This window comes from Megachile rotundata, unplaced genomic scaffold (assembly GCF_050947335.1).
Source record: "Megachile rotundata isolate GNS110a unplaced genomic scaffold, iyMegRotu1 scaffold0815, whole genome shotgun sequence".
NCBI classification, from domain to species: Eukaryota; Metazoa; Arthropoda; class Insecta; order Hymenoptera; family Megachilidae; genus Megachile; species Megachile rotundata.
Window position 1 is genome coordinate 48,413 of NW_027474112.1, and position 6,588 is coordinate 55,000.

The window sequence follows — 6,588 nt, forward strand, 5'->3', positions numbered from 1 at the left end:
AGGTGTTCTGAGGAAGGCCAGACACCTCTCGTACGAATGCGAGATACATGTTTATTTCGCGACTTCGTACAACTTTGTGAGAATTAAAGAACGAAGGTTGAGATATGCGACTCGCACAACAAGATGTGGACGACGAACATCTGCGAAAGCAACGAAACGCAAAGTTTCTAATACAAGAAGTGTCAGAAATATATGATCTCTCCGTGGTCTATCCTCAGTATCTATGTCCACGATGTTACAGTGGAACATTACGATTTGAGGAGAAAGGCCCCTAATAAAAGTGTTGGAGAGATCAAATTAATTATAAGTTTGAGAGTGTGAATGAGGTTTTAACATCACACTTATAAATTATATTATATTATAATATTAATATAATAAATAATAGTTGATTATATTATTAGACATAATAATATATATATTATATAGAGAGCGAAAGTGTGAAGAAAAGGGTGAAGAAGGGGGGGGAAAGGCAAGGAAAGTAAGTGAGAGGAGAGGAAAAAAAAATTTTTTTTTTGTTCCTCGTTCGCGCGAAGCGCGAAGAAAATTTTTTGAAAGCAATACGCCGTTGGACTTAGAAAAAAAATAGAAAGGCACGCGCGCGCGCGTAGAGAAAAAAATAAAGCCATGAGCGCCGGCGGACTTAAAAAAATAAATCTCATAACGCGGCTGAGACTTCGAAAATGCTAAGTACTACACGGTCGGATGTTAGAAAGACGGAAAGCAATACGCGGCCAGGACATTGAAAATGAGAAAGCAATACGCGGCCAGGACTTTGGAAATGAGAAAGCAATACGCGGCCAGGACTTTGGAAATGAGAAAGCAATACGCGGCCAGGACTTTGGAAATGAGAAAGCAATACGCGGCCAGGACTATGGAAATGAGAAAGCAATACGCGGCCAGGACTTTGGAAATGAGAAAGCAATACGCGGCCAGGACTTAGAAAATGTAAACGACGCACCGAACCGACTATGCGGAACGGAGTTTCGTCGATAACTCGAACAATTGCGCACCCGAACGTGCCAAACTGGTACAGGAATGCTAGAAATACGTTACTTTATCTATTCTAAGCATTAATTCAATAGGTTGTCAGTAGCCGATCCACCGAACCGACTATGCCCGGGGGACATAGTCGCGGTTGCGCTCCGTACCGAACCGACTAAGCGGAACGGAGTTTCGTCGATAATTTCTACCATTTTGAATTCGAACGTACAAAAACGTTATGGGGGGAAATAGAAATCCGTTACAGTATCGATTCTAAGTGTTTCTTCTATGCGTTGTCAGTCATCGGTTCACCGAACCGACTAAGCGGAACGGAATTTTATCGATAATATCTACAATAGTGGATCCGAACGTGCCAAAACGGTATAGGAATGCTAGAAATACGTTACTGCATCGATTCTGAGCATTAATTCAATAGGTTGTCAGTAGCCGATCCACCGAACCGACTATGCCGGGGGGACATAGTCGCGGTTGCGCTCCGTACCGAACCGACTAAGCGGAACGGAGTTTCGTCGATAATTTCTACCATTTTGAATTCGAACGTACAAAAACGTTATGGGGGGAAATAGAAATCCGTTACAGTATCGATTCTAAGTGTTTCTTCTATGCGTTGTCAGTCATCGGTTCACCGAACCGACTAAGCGGAACGGAATTTTATCGATAATATCTACAATAGTGGATCCGAACGTGCCAAAACGGTATAGGAATGCTAGAAATACGTTACTGCATCGATTCTGAGCATTAATTCAATAGGTTGTCAGTAGCCGATCCACTGAACCGACTATGCCGGGGGGACATAGTCGCGGTTGCGCTCCGTACCGAACCGACTAAGCGGAACGGAGTTTCGTCGATAATTTCTACCATTTTGAATTCGAACGTACAAAAACGTTATGGCGGTAATAGAAATCCGTTACAGTATCGATACTGAGTGATTTTTCTATGCGTTGTCGGTCATCGGTTCACCGAACCGACTAAGCGGAACGGAGTTTTGTCGATAATATGTACAATAGTGGATCCGAACGTGCCAAAACGGTATAGGAATGCTAGAAATACGTTACTGCATCGATTCTGAGCATTAATTCAATAGGTTGTCAGTAGCCGATCCACCGAACCGACTATGCCGGGGGGACATCGTCGCGGTTGCGCTCCGTACCGAACCGACTAAGCGGAACGGAGTTTCGTCGATAATTTCTACCATTTTGAATTCGAACGTACAAAAACGTTATGGCGGTAATAGAAATCTGTTACAGTATCGATACTGAGTGATTTTTCTATGCGTTGTCGGTCATCGGTTCACCGAACCGACTAAGCGGAACGGAGTTTTATCGATAATATCTACAATAGTGCATCCGAACGTGCCAAAACGGTATAGGGACACTAGAAATACGTTACTTTATCTATTCTAAGCAATAATTCAATAGGTTGTCAGTAGCCGATCCACCGAACCGACTATGCCGGAGGGACTTGGTCGCACTCGGACGGTCCACCGAACCGACTATGCGGAACAGAGTTTCGTGGATGATTTCTACGATATTGAATTCGGACGTACCAAAACGTTCTAGCGGCAATAGAAATCGGCTACGGCATCGATTCTAAGTGTTTTTTATATGCGTTGTCAGTCATCGGTTCACCGAACCGACTATGCGGAACGATGTTTCTCCGTTAATTTCGACATTTATGAATCCGAACGTGCCGAAACGGTATAGCGGTGCTAGATATACGTTACTTTATTGGTTTTGAGCAATTTTTATATAGGTTGTCAATCATCGTTTCACCGAACCGACAATGCGGAATGAAAAAATTTCGATAATTACGTTAATAATGAATCCGAACGTGCCAAAGTGGTATAAATGTTCTAGCAATACGTTATTCTATAGGTTTTGATCGTTTTTTATATATGTTGTCAGTCATCGTTTCACCGAACCGACTATGCCGGAAGGACTTGGTCGTGCTCGGACGGCCCACCGAACCGACTATGCGGAACGAAAAATTTTCAATAATTTTGTTATTTATTAATCCGAACGTGTCAAAGCGGTATAAATCTTCTAGTCATACGATATTCGATAGGTTTTAATCGTTTTTATTATAGGTTGTCAGTCATCGTTTCACCGAACCGACTATGCGGAATGAAAAATTTTCGATAATTTCGTTAATTATGTATCCGAAAGTGCCGAAACGGTATATCGGTGCTAGAAATACGTTACTTTATCGGTTATGAACAATTTTTATACAGGTTGTCAATCATCGTTTCACCGAACCGACTATGCGGAACGAATAATTCTCAATAATTTTGTTATTTATGAATCCGAACGTGCCAAAGTTGTATAAACGTTCTAGTAATACGTTATTCTATTGGTTTTAATCGTTCTTAGTATAGGTTGTCAGTCATCGTTTCACCGAACCGACTATGCCGGACGGACTTGGTCGTGCTCGGACGGCCCACCGAACCGACTATGCGGAACGAATAATTTTCAATAATTTTGTTATTTATGAATCCGAACGTGCAAAAATTGTATAAATGTTCCAGTAATACGTTATTCTATAGGTTTTAATCGTTTTTAATATAGGTTGTCAGTCATCGTTTCACCGAACCGACTATGCGGAACGAATAATTTTCAATAATTTTGTTATTTATGAATCCGAACGTGCAAAAATTGTATAAATGTTCCAGTAATACGTTATTCTATAGGTTTTAATCGTTTTTAATATAGGTTGTCAGTCATCGTTTCACCGAACCGACTATGCGGAACGAATAATTTTCAATAATTTTGTTATTTATGAATCCGAACGTGCAAAAATTGTATAAATGTTCCAGTAATACGTTATTCTATAGGTTTTAATCGTTTTTAATATAGGTTGTCAGTCATCGTTTCACCGAACCGACTATGCGGAACGAATAATTCTCAATAATTTTGTTATTTATGAATCCGAGCGTGCCGAGGTGGTAGAAATGTTCCAGTAATACGTTATTCTATAGGTTTTAATCGTTTTTAATATAGGTTGTCAGTCATCGTTTCACCGAACCGACTATGCCGGAAGGACTTGGTCCCGGTCGGACGGCCTACCGAACCGACTATGCGGAACGAAAAATTTTCAATAATTTTGTTATTTATGAATCCGAACGTGCCAAAATTGTATAAATGTTCTAGTGATACGTTATTCTATTGGTTTTAATCGTTTTTTATATAGGTTGTCAGTCATCGTTTCACCGAACCGACTATGCGGAACGAAAAATTTTGGATAATTTCGTTAATTATGAATCCGAACGTGCCAAAATGGTATAAATGTTCTAGTAGTGCGTTATTCTATACGTTTTAATCATTTTTAATATAGGTTGTCAGTCACCTTTTCACCGAACCGACTATGCGCAATGAAAAATTTTCGATAATTTCGTTAATTATGAATCCGAACGTGCCAAAATGGTATAAATGTTCTAGTGATACGTTATTCTATAGGTTTTAATCGTTTTTTATATAGGTTGTCAGTCGTCGATTCACCGAACCGACTATGCCGGAGGGACTTTGGTACGTTCGGACTCGGCACCGAACCGACTATGCGGAGAGATTTTTGCTCAATTTTTTGAAAAAATATAAATATTTTCTCGATTCTTGTATGTTATTTGGACGTATACTGTTATTTGTTACTCGTTTATTACGTTAGAAATTCGTTTGGTATTTATTTTGGCGAGAAAAGGAAAAAAAATTTTTTTTCGATTAATTTTGTCATTAAATTTCGTAAAATAATTGTTAAAACATCGTCCGTATACTTTTTAGCGTGTTTGACAACTTTTTGAAAAATCGATTTTTTCGCGCTAAGTTTTACCGCACTTTCGAATTGGCACGTTCGGATCGCGCGTTAGCATCGTAAGCGCCCGTGCGTAACGGCCGGCGTCGCCGACCATCCGGCCGGCCGTTCGGTACCTATAAGGAGACGTTCGGTCCGATCGTACCAGACGGAACAGAGTCGGGCGCGTGGCTATTCTATGACCTCGGTTGAGAACTAGTCCACCGCTCCTCGTGCGTAACTTCGTGTTGCCTCGACTGTTCGTGTTCTCGGTATCGATGCAGGATTTTCTCCACACTGCATTGTCGCGTGTCGGCGTCTAAGACCAAATGGCACATATGCGACGAACCTTTAACATGAGGCTGGTGACTCGTATGCACTTTGGTGTGTACGTTGTACTGACTCAAGCGGCACAGGCTACTAAAAATTAAAAAGGGATAGAATAAAACCGACCGTTCTAAAACGGGCCAAAAAAGGTTTTATAAAATTTATTTTAAAAATGAATTAGATAGTGGTGTTGAACGAACTTGTTCGTTACAACGCCTTCAGTCGAGAGGCTAAAAAATTTTGAAACGGAATATTTATTCCGAAATTCAGAAATGATATTACGTCCCCTTAATGTTTTGTGCGTCTCGAACGCCTAAATATTTTCTCGATGCGCGAGAAAACTTCTTCTTCGCGGAGAGTTTTTCGGTACGATGAAGTAAAATATTAAATAAATGCTTCACTATACGTACAGCGCAGAGATATTGAAACGAAATAATATGTAACTATGACTCGTAAAAACGGTTTCTGAAATGGAAACTTCTTCCAAAGTGAAGAGTTTTCGGTACGGGTGATTTCTCGATATTACATCGAGTTTTCGCTTATACGTACAAAAAATATTATTACGGTGTGTATCGTAACTATGACACGAAATTTTGAGAGAGAGAAAATAAAAATTTGGGTGGATTTGTAAGAATCGATGTGCCCAGCGCGAGCTAAAATTCTCTGTGTACGTGCTTGCTCCGATTTGTTTTTTTCGAACAGCATGTCCGTTGTACGCGCTATCACGGTACGTTCAGCACGCCACTTGTACGCGCTAACCTTTATCGGTGTGTCTTAAATAAAATACCAAAGAGAGTTGAAAGGAGAGAATAGAAGAGAGAGTTTGGAGGAACAAAAATTTAATATGACTGAAAAACACATGAGAGAAGAACCAAATAAAAAAAGGGAACGTTTAAGCTGATATTGGTTCATCACAAAAAAATGGTATTTATGAAAAAGGCGGAAAGAACACCGATATTGTGGAGGTTCAATACGGAGCGTGTGTGGTTTACGTGCTTATACCGTTTCGATGTAAAGCGTGAAAGCGGGTGTACGTGCTTCCAAAATTTCAACGGATACACACTTTCCGGCACGGAGAGAGTTTTAGCGGGATTTTCTTTTACGCGCTTCTTCGATATCCACGACGAAAAGAGAGACTAAAAACGGAGGTTTCGTATCGATATATGCCTAGCGCGAGCTACCTTTGTACGTGCTTCCTCTTGTTCGTTTTTCGAACAGCATGTCCGTTGTACGCGCTATCACGGTACGTTCAGCACGCCACTGTACGCGCTAACCTTTATCGGTGTGTCTTAAATAAAATACCAAAGAGAGTGAAAGGAGAGAGAATAGAGAGAGTTTGGAGGAACAACAATTTTTAATATGACTGAAACACATGAGAGGAGAGAGAAGAACCAAATAAAAAAGGAACGTTTAAGCTGATATTGGTTCATTGCAAAAAATGGTATTTATGAAAAAAGGCGAAAGAACACCGATATTGTG